At 38.3% G+C, this 18,590-nt stretch overlaps 1 pseudogene; it reads left to right on the top strand.

Moving 5' to 3' along the window:
* Nucleotides 1-18,590, top strand: part of LOC113186540 (small ribosomal subunit protein eS4-like) — an 83,242-nt pseudogene extending 64,652 nt beyond the window's left edge.

Raw genomic sequence — 18,590 nt, forward strand, 5'->3', positions numbered from 1 at the left:
GCAATCTTTACATGGAAGTGCTTAGACCATAATATGCACTCTTATACATTAACTATTAATATTTGAAAATAGAATAAATCATAGAGCTTATTTAGATTAACTTAGACAAAGAAATAGAGACCAAATCATTTGGCCAAGGTCAAACAGCTAATTATTGGAAGAGCAAAGATTAATCTCAGGTTTATTTATTGATTTTTTTCATGTATCAAATATTTACTTCACTACTGTAACTGAGATAACAAAAGGTCCATTAATTTGGCCAAGTGTATACAAATGGTGAGAGCACAGAGAGAACTAAACAAATAAACCAGAATAACAACAACAACAAGGACCACAAACAAAGCCTCGATCGCACCTGTTCAGCTGTCTTTCCCCTCCACATACTACCCAAGGAGCAGCCTAGCTGTCAGAATCCCCACCTTGGATTTTAATCAGTTCCTTGTCTTATCCTTTGGAAAATCCGCTCACATCATCTGTGGGGCTTATGATACTGCATTAGATCTTGGTTTTTGGCTGATATGCAGAAATAAAAGAGCAAGAAATTCCTCTAGAGACTCCACAGCTGTGCATGTAAAAAAACACAAATCTCTCCAACCAAGATCTAGCAAAAATAACCCAAACCAAACAACAATAACAACAAAAAACCCCTCAAAATAATTTATGCTCTAAGATTTCCCTCTGGATCTGCATTTTCTGAGAGTCTCAGTTGTGTGTGTGTGTGTGTGTGTGTGTGTATGTTGTGCACACACACACACACACACACACACATACGCATGGGCTAATTTCATTCCTCTTGGTCAAACGACCTACTCCTGGGAGCTCAGAAGTCCTGCTGATTGGGGAATTGTCTTTGCCACCAGGGAGAGCAACATCTCAGCAAATCCTCATTTAACTGTGAAGACAGCTGTAAGCCCTTTAAATTCATAAGTGAAATTAAATCACAGAATTCTGTAGGTGGGTTTGATGCTACCCTAAGATTCCCCAAGTGCAGAGCTAATCCTTGAGTTAAAAAGTAGCAAATCTAAATGCTCCATCTAGGATGGATGAATCCCCTGACCGATAGGGAGAAGGATTGGATGAGACTTAAATAATAAAATAAGACAAAATCCATTGATAAATAAGGCTGGGTAAACAGGGCACAATGAAGTGTACAATTGAAGTAAATTTCCAGGTAATTTGCGTTGGAAAGAATGAATGCCTAGAGGATAAAAAAGCTTTAACATTTATTTTTAGGTTTTAAATCTATAGGCAATAATTTTAATAAAAAATATTCTGCTTTAGGGAGAGGAGTTGGTATATTTTTCATGGTCTGGCTGGAAGTCAAAAGTCTGATGTCTCTTCCCAATGCTATAATTGCTGATATTTTCAGCCAAGTGCTCATTCTCTTATTCCTGTTTCTCTATTATTGAAAACAATGTATATTCAATGTATGCTCTGCTTTCAACACACACATACCAATTTCTTTACATAATGGGGACTCGGGGAATATTAATATTCAATTTTAGTTATAAAAATGTAATTTGTATTTTAGGAACAACTCAAGGCAAATAAAATACACCCACCTCAGGCTATTATTAGGAAGGATATTTAAAATTGTTTTGGGGAAAAACACTATTTGGAACTCAAAACACTTTCCCCATATGAAAAACAGCAGAAAATGGAGATTTATGTTAACTTTTAGATGAGCAGAACTGAATCGCTCCAGCACATGTCATAACTCCCTTGAAAATAAAACGGCTTCCTGTACAATTTTATGAAAGTTAAAGCCTGACTTATTTCTGACAGACGCCTGCTTTATGTCGTATGGTTTGCAAAGGAATTACCTGACTCCTGAAGTTTGCATTTAGTATCAATGACTGAGAATCTGCTCTTTCCCTAAAACACACACACACACACACACACAGAGAGAGAGAGAGAGAGAGAGAGAGAGAGAGAGAGAGAGAGAGAGCTTTAATGCCTTCCTCTTCTTTAAAGGTGGAAATATAAAGATCCTTATATATTACAAATTGCATTAACTGCTGCCTTTTATCAAAGTGAGGTATGTAATCCTCACTTTGCTGTTTCTTTGTGCCTCAATACTTAGGGGGATCCAAGGTTCTCAAAGCCACCAATTGTTAAGGTGGATTCCACCCCTACCCCATACTTGCCATTCTTTCCCTTCCCGTACCCAATCCCTGTTTCCTAAGGGATGAGAGCCTACATATTAGAAGGATCCAACTCTCCCTACCATGTAATTCTCACTTCAAAGATCAAGTAAAGGTTTCTCTTGTGGTAGATTTGCCTTTCCCTAACAAGGTTAAACATGTCTGCTTTTCATCCTAAAGCAAGTTGTTAAAGACTATGCAAATATACTTTATGGGTGTTCCGTAGACAGGCAGATTGTGACATACTTGGTCTAGGAATTAGTTATGCCTGAAAATTTGAGCTTGCTTTTTAGGCGATTGTTTCTAATCAGATCTCTGATTGTTCTTATTACATTGCTATTAAAAACTCAAAGAAAAATTCCCCAGAGGCAACCATTCAGACAAGGAACTAACACATCTCTATCTCATAGCTTTTGTTCACTTCTGAAGTTTTCAATCCAGGCTGACATTTATTGGCTTTGAGTGTATCTTTAATTACAGGAAGACAGAGGACAAGGAACAGATTCCTTTGGATATAAAATTATTTTGTCCTCAGTTAATCTGGGAGCGGTATTGTGGAACTTTCAATGGTATTTTTCCCCCTTTATTCTATTTCCTGTCTCATCATCTTGAATGCCAGGTACTCTCAATAGCGATCCCTGTAGAACTCACTCTGGTTAATGAACCAAGACATACTTGGAGCTCAGGAAATGATACCCCAAGGAACCACACTTAGGCATGCTGAGGGCTTTGAACTGATGAACCAAGATCTCTTACCCTCCTTTTCCCATAAAGCACAGGAAAGGGCTTTCTCCAAAGTTCTCTTATGTGCCCAAAGAAAGATTCTCCTAAAAGGAACTCCATTATCATGAGCCCCCTCCCTGAGAATCATCTCATCAACCTGGGTAGATGAACTCTATCATAGGAGAATCCACTGAAGGTGGGCACCAGTAGACTCTGTCACAAGCTAGCACCTACTCTGAGGATTGCCCCAACACAAGTTTTCCTACCTGAGAGATGTTTTTTTCTGCATAACAAGACCACCTTTGTTTGCTGCTTCCATCTCACCCTCTCATGACACGTGGCCACCTCTACTTAGGAACACCACGCCCTTATTTCTTTCTGTAGCTTGGGAAGCTATAAAAACATTAAACATCTTGCTCTTCTTTAGGTCTCATATTTTTTTTTAAGATTCAAGGTGGGTGCACATAATTAAAATTGTTTTTCCTTCTAATTTGCCCAGTGTCAGTTCATTTCATAGACTAAATTATGAAGGTTTCAGAGAGGAGAACATTTTTCTATGCCCCATAAAATCAAAAGCTGTTTTATCATTTTCATGTAGTAGTAAATCTGGATGAAGTCAATATAAGCCACACAAATATGACTGACTCACCCTGTGTAGGAGACAGAGTAATGGCTTCCCAAGATACCCAGATCCTATCCTTGGAACCTCTGAATATTAACATATATGCAGATGAGACTTTGCAAGTGTATACAAGTATGATTATCCCGAAGATCCTAAATGCTACCATAAGTATCCTTATAAGAGGGAGGCAGGGGAAGATGTAGAAGGAAGGAAATCTTTTCCTTATCCATTGCTAGGTTTATAGCTGAGAGCACTGTAATAAAAGACAATCGATGAGAGAAAAGCATCAAAATTCATTTAACAAGTTTTACATGACGTGGCAGACTTCGTAAGGAAATGAAGATTCAAACCAAGAGGGAAGTCCAAGTGCTTTAATGCTTAGGTGTCATGAAGCAGACAGTCATGAAGCAGTATAATTGAATGAAGGGGGTATGGTTCCATGGTTATGAGCTGGGAGGAACTTGGCAAGACCTGTGTGTTCAGATTCTTCTTGGATTCTCCGTGTTCTCTTCTTTCTCTCCAGGCATAGGGAAGACATCTCTTGAATAAAGACCTGCTTCAGGGGAAAATAAGAAAATTCTTCCTTGGTTTTATGCCTTTGTGTCAGGGTAGAAGGGTAAGTAGGAAAATGAGAGTAGCCTTTTTGCTTCTGTTGTTTTTGGCTAAGGTGCCATATTTTGGGGGTCACATTCCTGAGTCCCACCATAGATGTGACCATAGAAGAGAAGAGGATGTGATGATGGCAGCAGATTTTGAAACTGGAAGAGGGAGCTAGAAGCCTGGAAACATAGGTGGCCTCCAGAAGCTGAAATAGAAAAAGAAGAAATGGAGTCTCAGAGCCACTAGCATGAACTCGCCCTTCCAGCTTTGACTTTAGCCTGGCAAGCTATGGACCTCTGAACTTTGGGACTGTAACAATAAGTTTGTGTGTGTTTAAGCCATTAGATTTGTAATAATCTGTCATAGCAATAACAAGAAACAGATCTACCTAGCACACACCTGGATTTAAGACTATCCAAAAAATTCTGAACTCTTTAGATTCTTATCCAGACTGTATCTACAAAGGATACATCATTATAAGAAGTGAAATGAATATTTGCCTGTGGAGTCCTAAATCTTGGTTTTAGTTTGAATTATGCTATGTTTTGCATACTGTTATCCAATTTAGAAATTCAGAAATATCAAGTATGCTTATTTGAAGAATGATAGTAATAGAGTTTAATGACTTTGGGTTTCTTTGTAGGAATTATACTGACATCATGTGCAAGCAAGAGGCAGGGAGAGAATGTTTTCTAAATCCCAAGTTTAATCATATCTAATTCAAGGAGCAAACTAATAGTGAATGTCAAGTGTTTGATTTTTTTTTTAAAAATCTTTTATTAGAATGCTTGATGTACTAAAAATAATGCCCACAGTGTGGAGGAACAGGTAATCAGTTCTGGAATTGCTTTTTCTAATGAGATGGTCTGAAAACATCTCAACCTCTAAATTTTATTGAACAGCTTAGGGAACTACAAATAATTCAGGAGGTTCTTAGATATTTGAATTTCCATTTAACTGCCTAGGATCTTGTCTGTAAAACGTGTTAAGAAGAAGTTTATTGTTGCATGTAATAGAGACCTTGAAGAATCTGATCTTAAGAACTCAAATACAATATTAATGTATGTGCTGTAGGCACTAAAGGGCAAACTTCTACTAGATCAAGGCAAAAACTTCACTTCATACTCCACTTCCATGCCCCCCAAAGTTTTTGTTTGCCACTTTGAGATCCTCAATGAATGTAGAAGAGTGACATCAACCCTTTCTTGAGCACAGAATGGTAATCTTCCCCCTTCTCACCATCATGACCGTCACTTACTAGTATTTGCAATACACTTAAGAGGTCACAAAGATATTTCATGGGCATGACTTCTTTAGAATGAGAGGATTATTGAACCTTGGAACTGAATGGAACATTTGGGCATTTCATCTTGCATTGATTTTGTGGGGCATACAGGGAAGCACCACTGTCCTTCTTGAACAATTCTGGTTACACTCAATATGTGTTACATAAGGAGTGCTTGGTAAGTGTGGAAATAATGTTTGTAAGCAAGGAAAGAGAATTCCTGTGGTTTTCCCACTATCAGATAGGCAGAAGAGACTTACAGACACTAGAACTCAGATCTCTCAATTAATTATGTGGGAGACAATAAATAAACAAACAAATACCATTTGTAAACCCATAATTGTGTCTCTGTGCCACTTTAGGAAAAGATCAAAAAACAGTGATTCATCAAAAGTGCATACTCACTGGCCTTATCTCGCCTGAGATGAAGAACGGAGAAAAAAAAGGAAATGAAAATTAATGATGCATCTGCTTAAACAAACGCAGCATCATAATATTGTTACTGGATGTTGTCATTTGTTGGGGAAGTAAGAAGGAAGTTAAAATGTGGCTGTAGGTCATTTGTGCTTTCTTTGTCCGTCCACTCTTCTTCTTGGTGGGTGGCAGGAACAAGATTTCTCCTTTGTGGAACTAAAGGCGGTATCCTTTTCTGGACTTCAGTTTTCCTTTCCACTAGTTAAAACACAGTTAACCCATCTCAGATTGAAACATGTAAGTTCACACAATTATTTCCATTTGTAAAGGGAAAAACCATTGTTAATGAAATGCAGAAAGTGCTCTTTTCAAAGTCCTCAATCACTCACAGCAAAGGTGTTTAAATTGCTAAGGACCAAGGAAAGCATCTGCAAAGCTTGCTCCTTATTAGAGATCGCTTTCTGCATCCACTGAGCACATGGGTCATTGGAAAGTGTACAGTCAGGTGGAAACACAGGAGATGAAATGCAGGCTAACATTATCTTTGTTTATATCAAAGGTCTCAGTCCAAATTGGCTTAAGTTGATGAGATTCTGCAGTTCCAAGGAAAAGGAAGTTAATGTTTATTAGGTTGCTACCTCAATAGCCCAATGAGCAGAAATTATTTTTCTATTTTTTTTTTTTTTTGCAATATAGAGGATTGAACCCAGGGGCTCTCTACCTCTGATCTACATCTCCAGACTTTTTTAAATTTTGAGACAGGGTCTTGCTAAGTTACCAAAGCTGGCCTCAAATTTATGATCCTTTTGCCTTAGCCTCCTGAGTTGCTGGGATTACAGGTGTGTGCCACCATGCCCAGCTATTTGTTTCATTTATAAAATGAGAAAACTGAGAAATAGTCTAAGGAACTCAATGAAGTAGTACAGCTTTGAAGCCAGGAGCTGGTGTTTGAGTTTCATTACCTTGAGTTCTAATCCTGACAATCATTTACTAGCTTTCTGATCTCTGGGAGGAAAATGTACTCTAAGTCTCAGTTTCTTTATCTGTAAAATGGGAATGTGTTGGGGAAGGGAGTTAGGAGTTACTGTATACAATTATTTTGGGAATTCATGTCAGGATATAAGTATTTAATAAATTATTATCATCAAAATGATTGAAGTAAATTTCAGAGATGGGATTCAAACTCAGGCCCTTCTCATTGGCCCCATGTCATTCTTTAAATGACATTCACAAAAGCCAGCATTTTTCATGGTACAATGTCTAGAATTAGGACTTCAAATTGAACTTTCTGTTTAATCTGCTGTGGAGCAAGCTGCCCATGGAGCACCAATTATGTCCTAGATTGAGTTTGTCAATGGCTGCAAGAATTTGGGATGGAAGCCATTGGTCTCATATAATTTTATGTTGCAGGACAGGGAATAGGTTCCAGGAAATAGAAAAGGAATTAGACAAGAGAGAATTTACTTCTATAGGAATCATCTTTGAAGGAGAATTTCTACGTGTAATTCTCTTAAACACATAGACATTGAGTTAGCACACAGCATGTGGAAGACACCATGCAGTAAAGAATATGAAGATTTCCATAAAAGTGAAGGCCATATGATCTCCAGTTCATTTGGGCAGAACAGCTAGTGACATGATCAGTCCAAATCAAGGAATACTGTGCCAGGGGTGTCACCAAATGCTCTAAGAATGAAGCAATTGGAGATGTAAACGAGTGGAGGAACTTGGAAAGAATTCTTAGAAAAAAGATAGAAAGAATTTATTGAGCTCCTGTAAAACATCAGGATTGTGGGGGTTGGTTTTTAATTTAGTCTTTGAAGAACAGGCAAAATTCAGTAGTTGGAGAGAGAAAGAAATGAGGCATGGGGGAGGTATGCTTGGGGTGCTAGAGTAGCTCTGTCTTATCCTAGACATATTCATCATCTTGGATGAATCCAAACAGACTTTTATTTACAGTCAGTTTCAAACTTTCCCTTCTTTTTTAAAAATGTTTTTAGTTATATATGGACACAATATCTTTATTTTGTTTATTTATTTTTATGTGGTGCCAAGCATGGAACCCAGTGCCTCACATATGCGAGGCAAGTGCTCTGCCACTGAGCCCCAACCCCAGCCCCCAACTTTTCCTTCTTTCCATATTCTAAAATTTCATTTTAGGTAATGCAATATTCAAATAATTTCACAATGTGTCTTTTTAAAGGTTTTTTGTTGCTGTTGGTTGTTTGTTTGTTTTTGAATGCTGGGGCTCAAACCCAAGATCTTGGACACACTAGGCAAGTGCTCTATCACTGAGCTACAGCCCCAACCTTTCATTTCTCTTTCAATAAGTCTTTAATATTTTCGAAAGTAGGAAAATTTACTTTTAAGTAAATGCCACATAATGCCAAAATTAATTTTAAAGCCAGGAAATTGTTTGTATAAATATGGTTTTAAAGTCATTACACAGTTTTGAAGAACAAAAAAATATTGCTTAGATCTAGTTTTTAAAACATTGCCCCCAAACAAGTTCCTCTTTTCAGTTAGCCTCTTTACTGAATAATATTAATTTCTAAGAGAGCTCTTTCAATCTGTCTCCAATTACTAAGAAATATTTCTCAACCATTTTTTGAAAACATGAATTTCAATTTTGATTGTCAGCATACCTGATTTATTGGCTAAATTAAATCTAATTAGGCATTTATTATTTGTCCAGTTTTACAGATGGGAAAACGAAGAATCAGAGAAGCAGAGAGGTTTTTCTAAGCAGTGGGGAGCATAGACAAGAATGGGGCCCGAGCTTGCTGTGAAATCCAATCCTGGCTCATCACAAGCCAGCTAAGTGACCTTGACAAAGCATTTGAATCTTTGTAAGTCTCTTTTCAAGCTATTTCACTAAAATTTAGTTGTTTGAGGTTTTGGGTTTGTTTTTGTTCTTTTTAACCATCTGGTAAGATATTCTCCACATTTGAATATTCATTAAATCAGGGTGGAAGCATGGATTTAAAAGAAAATCCTTTCTCTCAATAAACATTTATTAAGAATTGATCATGAACCAGGTATTATATTAGGCAATGGAGAAACAAAGATGAAAATATAGATTTCCTTTTATATTTAGTTTTCATACATATTAATCTCAAACCAGCAAAATAATATGTAGTGTGTCAGCTTGGTTTCTGGCATCTAAATTTAATCTTATGTGAACTTTGTAGTGTTTAAATTTCTCTTGAGCTCATTCATTGTTAATTGAAGTTATTTTTACAAACAGAATTTAATGTAATAAGTTGTTAACAAGTATAACAGTGTTAGTAGGGCTGGGATTGTGGCTCAGTGGTAGAGCATTCGCCTAGCACGCGTGGGACCCACATTCGATCCTCAGCACCACATAAAAATAAAGGCATTGTGTTGTGTCCATCTACAAAAAAAAGATTCTCTCTCTTTCTCTCTTTTAAAAAAAAGAGTAAATTATATTCCATGTTTTAAAAAAACAGTGTTAGTAACTGAAAGCATAAAATGAAACTCTAAGGTATCACAAACTAGCAGCTGCAGGATGCAGCTTCCATCTTTAGAAAAGAGAATGCAAAGGAAAGAAGTTAGAGTTATTAACACTCAGAAACTTAGGTCCCAAGGGAGCAAAACCTCAGAACCTCACCAGGCACCTCCTGAATGGTGGTCCTGTCACTGAGATGAAGCACGATAAAGCTGTTTTTTGAAATGCTGGGAAAACTTTCAACTGCTGCTATGGGAAAGGAACTGAGACTGAGGAGAATTGCAAAAGTAGAACAGAAGCCTGAGAGGTTACAAATAAGAAGCAACAAGCCCCTCCTTCCTTCTCTACTCTGCTGACTCTGCTGGAGCCCTGTATTACCAGGATCTAATATACAACCAGTTGGCAAGCAGAAATGTGGATTGCAGAGTCCCAGCCCCAGCATCTTAGAGTATAAAAGGATGGGTTTGTGGATGGGGGACAATAGTTTAATAATTGGCACAATAAGGAACATGTCTTATTGTCAGTACACGGTGAAGTTCCCAAAATACACTTTTAAATAAGTGCATTTGGAATGGATATATGCGTACAGTTAGATTTTAAAATGTGATTTCCATAGCTAGAGTCTTAGTTTCTTTTATTAAAAGAGCTATCTTCATTTAGAAAAATAACTTTTGAGAGAGCACTTTCATTGCAGAGATGAGGTCCCAAGGTTAGCGTCTGGAAAGAGTTAGAGGGACAGACAGAAAACAAAACTGTTCTTCATAAAGGGAAATGGTGTAGAGTAGGGTGATGGGCAAAGAACACAGCTGGACAGGAGAGGAGAGGAGAGAGCAGATACTAAAGAACAGCCAAGGCCAAGCCACCTGCAAGAAGATTAGAGTGGATGGCAGACAGTCACCAGTGGGAAATTCCTGGAAAGACAATTGAGAAACTTTTAGAAACAGAAACGATACATATTTGAACTCGTTAATGTCTATGGCTCTAAAGTAAGTAAACTCAAATTGTGAAGGCCCTGACATTTGCTACTCATGCCAGTTTATCTCTGGAGTATTTATGCATAAAGGAGCAATGTCTTTGTTCCTTTGGACTGCTAAGACCGACCAAATATCTTAGACTAGGTGGCTAATAAGCAACCCCAAATTATCTGGATATTAGGGATTTTATGTTAAAGGAACTGGCAGGATTGATATCTGGTGCAGGTTCATTCCTTGCTCAGCTCACAGAAATGGTGCCATCACTCTGTGTCTTCACATGGTTTCAGGGGCAAGGCAGCTCCCAAGGCCCCCTTGAGGGCACCTGTCTTATTCCATAAATTGAACCTAGTATGAGGAAGCTAGATCTATAGACCTTAGATAACTAAGAAAAACAATGCCTTTACACCTTCTTTGCCATTGAATAGAATTCCTCAGAGGGACTAGAGTAAATGTTATATACGCAACATTTCAAAAAACAGCTTTATCGTGCTTCATCTCAGTGACAGGACCACCATTCAGGAGGTGCCTGGTGAGGTTCTGAGGTTTTGCTCCCTTGGGATCTAAGTTTCTGAGTGTTCATAATTCCAACCTCTTTCCTTTGCATTATCTTTTCTAGAGACGAAAGCTGTCACAGAAAATGGGGAGAGGCTGCAGAAAATTTTGTGAGCTCTCAAAGTTCAAGTAACATTAGTTTTGTTCGAATATACATTATTTTTTAAAATATTTATTTTTTAATTATAGGTGGACACAATATTTTCATTTTATATTTATGTGGTGCTGAGGATGGAACCCAGGGTCTCATGCATGCTAGGCGAGCGCTCTACCTCTGAGCCACACCCCAGCCCCTAGAATATACATTATTTTATGCCTCAGTCCTGAATGATAAAATATTTTGTAAATATCTGGCTGAATGACATCTTTTTAATTTTTTAAATTTAAATGTAATTTATTATTTGTTAGTTTGTTTATGTAGTGCTAAAGATTGAGTCTAAGGCCTCCTGTGTGGGCAAGCAGTCAACCACTGAACGACATCCTAGCCTGGCTCCATTTTAAAAATATTTTTTTTAAACTGACATGTAGTTTCATTTTTATTTATGGAGTACTGTGTTATAAATTGATAAATCTATAATGATAAAATCAGGATAATTAGCATTTCTGTCTCCTTAAGCACTTATTGTTTCTATGTGATAGGAAACTTCAAATTCTTCTCTTCTAGTTATTTGAAATATGTAACAAATTGTAAGGGGTAGAATGCTATGTTTTGGATCTTTAATGTCCCCCAAAAGCTCATATGTTAGGCAATGTACAAATGTTCAGAGGTGAAATGATTAGATTTCGAGAGCTGTAATAACCTCATTGGTGGGTTAATCTGTGCACAATCTCAGGCCCCACTTCTGCTGAATCAAAATCTCTGGAGATGGAACCCAGCAAACTGTTTTAAAAATCTCTCCAGATAATTCATGTGCACTTAAAATGTGAGAAATTGTGTTACCAGGCAGGATAGACTTTTCATTTATTCTTTGTAAAGTAGGTGTATTTGTGCACGTATGAATATATAAAAATGAATCCCACCATTATGTATTCTATAATGCATAAATAAAGTTATGGGAAAAAAGTGGGTGGAATCTTGCCTAAATCAACCCCTGGGGTTCTCTGACAGGAAAGAAATGAAATTTCTGATGAGGATGCAACTTTTGCTTTTGTATGCTAAAGAAATAATGAACTTATTTTGTACTTTTAGCTGGTAAAACTGGATATATTTGATTATACTTTGAGTCTCTGGTTCCCTTAGGTTAAAAATTTGTCTTATAATTTCAATATTTTAGTTCTCTAGTAAAATTTATTTGAAAACTCAAAGCTCAATGATCCGTAGCTATATTATACACTAACAGGGTTCTGGTATAAAAGTTGAGATATGTTCAATCTTCTAGAGTTGCTCAATATTCTGGTAGTTGAAAGGTTTTGCATTTTTTGTTTTGGAGACCAAAAAATTTGGTATAGATAGAAAAGATACAATGCAAATTTACTCAGACTAATATAACTAGCAACTAAAAATCCATCTTAAAAACTTTATTACTAGGATATGCCAGGGTGAACGGGGGCATCGTGGCTGGGCTGGGTTGTCCCATAATGCTAATGGGATGGAGCTCTAAGGAGATCAATGGTAAGTTGCAAGGGTAGAATTTATAGAGATGGGGGATATGTGATGAATTTGTCCAGGGTCAGGATGGTGGAGGAATAGAAGTTGTCCTTGAGCTTTCAGTTCAAGGACACAAAGGAGGGAGATGAAAAAAAGGACAGAGAAAAAACTGGGGAGAGAGCCCAAGTAGTGCTGATTAAGACAAGGGCTCCACTGAGCCTTCACAGCCAGGAGCATGTCCAGCTTGCTCCTTGGAGGGCTGCAGAGTTTCTGTGAGGGCACTCTTACTCTGAAGCTGGGGACCCTGCAGCTCCTTCTGTCACTTATTGAGATGTCCCCTACCAATAATCATGTTCATTCCAAGAGTCATGGCCTATAGCTTCAGAGTACAGAAGAGGCTGTGTTGTGTTCAGTCTGTTTTAAACTAAGTTACTTGATAATGTTTATTTATAAAGATTTACCTCAGTTGTTGATAGTTTGGACTTTAGATTTTTTATACCATAGTAAAATTTAATTGTAAACTTGCACTGACATTGTGTCTTAGATGTGAAAAACTTGAAAAGACTTTGGAATACTTGTCCTTCACTGTTTTTCTCTTGATTAGAGCCAAATGACATCTTTGTGTATAATGTATTTAATTGAAATTTGAAGGTTATTATTAAAAACAGTATTTTGAGAACAGTGTTTTTAATTTCTAGAAGCTTCAATGGTTGTGTTTTGGTGTGGATTTCTTTGAGTGGACCTCTGGAGTTTGTTGAGCTGCTTTAATCTGTACATTCGTGTCTTTTGCCAAATTTGGGGAATTTTCAGCCATCAATTCTTCAAAATACTCTTTCAGACCATTAAAAAGAAACTTTATTACTACTCAAAAAGGGTTCGTCAACTAGGAGAAAGAAAAATGGTACCACTGTTTTGGAAAACTGCATATTATTTTTCTATTTTTTCTTGTTTCTTTTTGGTACTGGGAATTGAACTTAGGGCCTTACACTTGTAAGTCAAGCATTGAACTACATCCCCAGCCCATTTTAAATTTTATTTTGAGGCAGGGTCTCACTTATTTGCCTAGCCTGGCCTTGAATTTGTGATCCTCTTGCCTTAGCTTCCTGAGTTGCTGGGATTACAGGTGTGCACCATGGCACCCAGCTTTAATATTATTTTCATTTGGAAGGAAATGTCTAAGCTTGTTATCTCCTTAGTTTCCCAAAGAGTTCAAGGCTACTACAAAAATTCATGAAATGCAAAATTCATAAAAACAGAGTAAGTTAGTAGAAGTAACAAAAGTGTGAGATTTATTCTTTATCAAGTATCCTGTGTAATTTTAACCCCTTAACATTTTCCTATTCAAGCTTTATGGGATGATGATGCTTGGGAATTTTTTCCCCAAATATCAAAGCTTAAAGTGATAGTCCTTTTTTCTTTCTGACAGAATGGTCTGGGCAAGGTATGTGCAATTTCAGGTGTCTTTGCTCCTCTTTGGTTTTAAAGTGTATTTGTATCAGCTCTCTTCACTTGTACTCCACACTTAAAATACTACATTTAAAAATAACTTTTTACATTTTGTTGAAATTCTAGTTATATCAGCTAGATAGACTGTTGCCTATTCCTTTCCCTGATTATACAAATATGACATGCCTGATGTGTATGAGGCCCTGAATTTAAACCCCAGCACTGAAAGAAGAAAAAAATTTTAAAAATAAGATACAATAGGTGTAGACAGTCTAAACCAATCTAAAACATATAAAAAACAAGAAAATGATATAAATTCACCAAGACAAAATTGCCAACAATTAAGATTGATTTAGTCCTCTCCAGTGATGTACCTTTTCAATATATATTATGGGGACAAGATTATACTGAATATAGCTTCCCCTCCATAGGATTCATAAACCTTTGCTATTATGAGTAAAATTTTTTAAGCATTACTTGTAATGCTTCATGATATTCTGCAGTATGCAAATAGCATAAATTATTTAAATATTTCTCTATGAGGATTTAGTTAATCCCTATAAAATAAATTGCAACAAGGTTAATGTCACAAAATCCTTATCTGGGATGAACTTTTAGGCAGACTAAGCCTCATCATTTTAGGCAATAAATGAGGCTGAAAGGGACTGCTTAGTCTAGCTGAGAATCATTTTTGAAAGAGGAATGTTGTTTTTAAGGCAAGATGACGCTAGGTAAGTAGGCTTTCAGAAAAACTAACACACATTGAAAGAATTTGTCTATAGTTTCTCAGAAGAAACCAAAAAAAAAAAAAAATGGTAATCGGTGAGAAAATTAAAAAGAACTTTCTTTTTTGGGGCTTTGTTTTGTCAGTATTAAGTGCACTCCCCTACCTCTTCCCACCCCCTCCTTCCTTCCTTTTGTCATCTATGTGTATCATTGTCAATCCTCTCTGGAATAAATCCAATTCAGCTGGATTTGGACCTCAGCTCTCTTGCTTCCTTCTTCCTAAGCATCCATCTGCAGCAACAGTGAGAACATGCTGTCCGTGAAGGTGCTGACAAGACTGGCAGTGGCTCAGAAGGGAAAACATATTCTAACGTATGTTAAAAATCATGTTGCAGTAATGAGGTCTGTGGCTTATGAGTGAAGATGGGATGTTCCCTGTGCACACACACACAAAAAAACCCTTTTACTTGTGGCAGACAAGAACTGTTCAGATAAAATTAAATAAAACCAAAAATATCTTCTTAGCAATATTCTTTAACTCTTCTCATGAGTTAGGTTTTCAGAATTTTTTGATAATTTTATAAAACCATTTTTAACGTGGCATGGCATAGCATGACTCTTTAGTCTAAAGAAGTGTTACTATAATAAAACTATAGTTCTCAGATGCTTTATTTTCTGCTTAAGGACATATGTGCATATCATGTGACTGTGTGTAGATCATATGAGTATATTATGGATTAAAACTCAGAATTTGGATTTGATGGACCATACTAAAATTCAGTAAAATCACACTTGGATGCAAGGAGAAAAGAGCAACATGTGGCTTCAATTTTTCTTAAAATACACAGGGGATATTAAAGGGGAATATCCTTTAATATAATAAAGGGAGTATACCTGGGGTTTTGCCAAATTCATATTGCTTAAGCAATAGTTTAAGACTGAATTCAAAACCCAAGCAGATCCCTTCAATCTCCTCCAAAAGGTATGAAGTAGCATTTGAACTTGGAAAGACAATGTTAATGAAAATGTTTTGAATGAACAACATGGCAATGTCAGACTCTATTTTGTCAGACTCATGGCAATGTCAGAAACTATTTCACCCTCCACAATCCAAGGACTTCTCATCTACACTTGGATCCCCACTGTGCCCTTAAGCCCACAAAAGGTTACCCCTGATTTTTGTAACTATTTCTTTGGTTTCCCATGTTCAGTGCCAACTCTAACCTTCCCCAGGACTCCCATACAGAATTGTAGACACATGCTCTTGTATTCACTAATGTCACATCACTCAACATGAACATGCCCCCCCCAAAACTATCCTGTCTTGACATTTCATAGGTACAGTGAGAAACCAGATACTTATCCAGTGAGGGATCTTGACCCTGCTCAATTTATAAGGATTTCTGTGTTATTTTGTGTGTATCAGAAATGGCAATTTTGTCAGGTGAATGGAACTTAAATGGAATAGATCCCTTTGAAGATCCATGTTTCTTCTCCCAATCCATCCTATTTTCAAACTCTGAGTTCCTGTACTAGTGCCAAGCAGGCAAATGTCACCTTTGAGTCCCAGGAGGATATGTGTTGATCAAGCCTTCCAACGCTCCAACACAAAGATGCTTGGAATTCAGCAGTGCCACTTCCAGCTAACTGGCTCTGATTCCTATGAATGTAACTAGTTCTCCTCCCTGGCTGGACTGGTGCCAGTCTACTTAAGGAGATAATTGACCACAAGCCAGCCCGGCTGACAAGCTTCCTAAGTGCCAGATGCCAACTGTGCCAATTCTGGCCCTTGCAGGAGGGCCTGTTTTTGCCACCATGGATAATGTAGACTTGTCCCCCCTCCGCCCTTAGCTCTCTTCTTAGTTTCCTAGGGAAATAAAATCAAGTATATCATTCCAAGTGAGTTTCCTTCTACTTTTAAGGACACCTACACTAAGAGCTCCCTCCCTCCTTATTGCATATCCTGTATTTCTTAGGTGTTCTGTTCATTCAGTGTGTGATTATGGGCTAAGCAACTATAGCCTTCCCCAAAATATCTATCTATCTATTTATTTATTTATCTGCACTGGGAATTGAACCCTGGGGCCTCCTACATGCTAGGCAAATGCTCTACCACTGAGCTGCACTCCTAGCCTTTTACATTTTTATTGATTGATTGATTGATTTTATTTTTGAGACATGGCCTCACTATGTTGCCCAGACTGGCCTGGAACTTTCCATCCTCCTGCCTCAGCTTCCAAGCAGCTAGGATTATACTACCACACTAGACAACTATGAACTTATCTATTATCCTGGCAATCAGAAGCATAACTGTATATTATCTCCACAAGCACCTTGCCTACCCAAAGTGATTTTTATTATACTTGTGAACTGAGATGGTGATAAATTAATACCTGCTTCTACTTCCATCTTACTTATGTTCAGAACTCCCATTCTGACCTGCAGCTAGAGGGCAAATACCTGTGAGATTAGATGGGACCATACACCCAGTTGAGAGTGTTATCAAGTTATCTCTGTTAACTTATTCTTATGCCAGGTATAGGGGTTTTCCATAAACTTTATTGCCAGGGCAATACTTTATTAATAGCTTGACCTCTTAATAACACATTTAAAACAAGCACAGGAGCCTGGTTCCAAGGTCTTTGAATGACTGATTTTTGGCACTTGGGTTTAAAACAAAACAAACAAACAAACAAACAAACAAACAAAAAACCACAAAATAAAACAAACCATCGTGGTGAGAAGCAGTGAGCTAGGACATAAAGTTCTCCCAGTCCTAGTATTCCAGAGGAATGTCTGTCTGTCCCCACCAGCACCCCCTCCCCGTCTGGACACCTCCTCTGTCCAGAATGTTCCTGCCTGGTTCTGGGTTCACAGGGAGGGGGTGCTTGTGGGGACAAATCTCCTCACAATGGACTTATGGCTCAACAGACCCCATCTTAGTTAAGAGAGGTCTCAGGGAGGTAGAGGTCTTTACTCAGGGCCTCCCTGGAGATCAGAGCTTCAGCAGGAAGGCCCCTCCCTCTTAGTTTATTTACATGAGTTTCCCTGTTCTCTGTCTCCACGTGCTGCATATCGTCCTCTGGGTTCCAGAGATCCCTCCTGAATGAAAACTGGAACCGTCTCTAAGCTCCCTTTACCTTCTGTCTCCTTTCTTTTTCTCCTTACCATAAAAACAAAACGACTGTGTTCCCTGCTCTGAGGTCGGGAGGGCTACTCAGCAGGGACTGGATGCCAGGAGGGTCCTGTAAAAAAGCACAAGGGCCCACTACTCAATCTTTTCCCAGGTAAACGTTCACAGGCTCTTCTTTCTCGCCAGGGGCTTGGGCCAACTTTCTTGGGTACCCACCCACACTTTGGGTTACGCCCCTTTCCGGAAGTGAGACCCTGGGCACCGCTCAAAAGCACACAGGATCATTCTGGCAGGTGGGAAAGGAAGAGAGGATCCGTGAAGAAACTCCTGGGATCCAGTCACTCCTTTAGATGGAGCGTCTCCTCTCCTTACACTAGGGCTCTGGGCTAGGACTTAAGGCACCGGCTCACTCAAAGATGATAGAGATGCCAGACTCCCAAACCTCCCCAAATCTATGACCCCAAAGTCGGTATCTCCTTGGCTCCCCCATTTCAACAGTCTCAGTCTAGTGGAGAGAAAAACTCTGCAGGGAGCCTTGCAGAATCTCAAGCAGGAAAAATAAGATATACTCCTGAATTGTTTGAGTCCCCAAGGAGTCAGTGATCTGTGACACGTCTCCCATGAGAGGCCAAAACTTAGTTGGCACGCTGTAATGAGACTTGTAAATGAGGGATACATGCAAACACCTGTTTTTGAGGTGTAACCCAAATCTCCCCAGCAATATCACTATGCAAAGGTCACCTTTTGGGCTTTTTATTTTATTCTGATGAAAGTTCCGAGAAGACCTTCCTTGGGAGTGGCTGGGCAGAGAAAAGCTGGTTCAAAGTGCAGCTTTGGTGAAGGGTGGAGGTGGAGACCTAGCTGCCCTGTTGGGGCCCCAAGGGGGTCACTCGCTCGCTGCCGGAGCCCGCTAG

The sequence above is a fragment of the Urocitellus parryii genome, chromosome 4, assembly GCF_045843805.1.
Source record: "Urocitellus parryii isolate mUroPar1 chromosome 4, mUroPar1.hap1, whole genome shotgun sequence".
Lineage (NCBI taxonomy): Eukaryota > Metazoa > Chordata > Mammalia > Rodentia > Sciuridae > Urocitellus > Urocitellus parryii.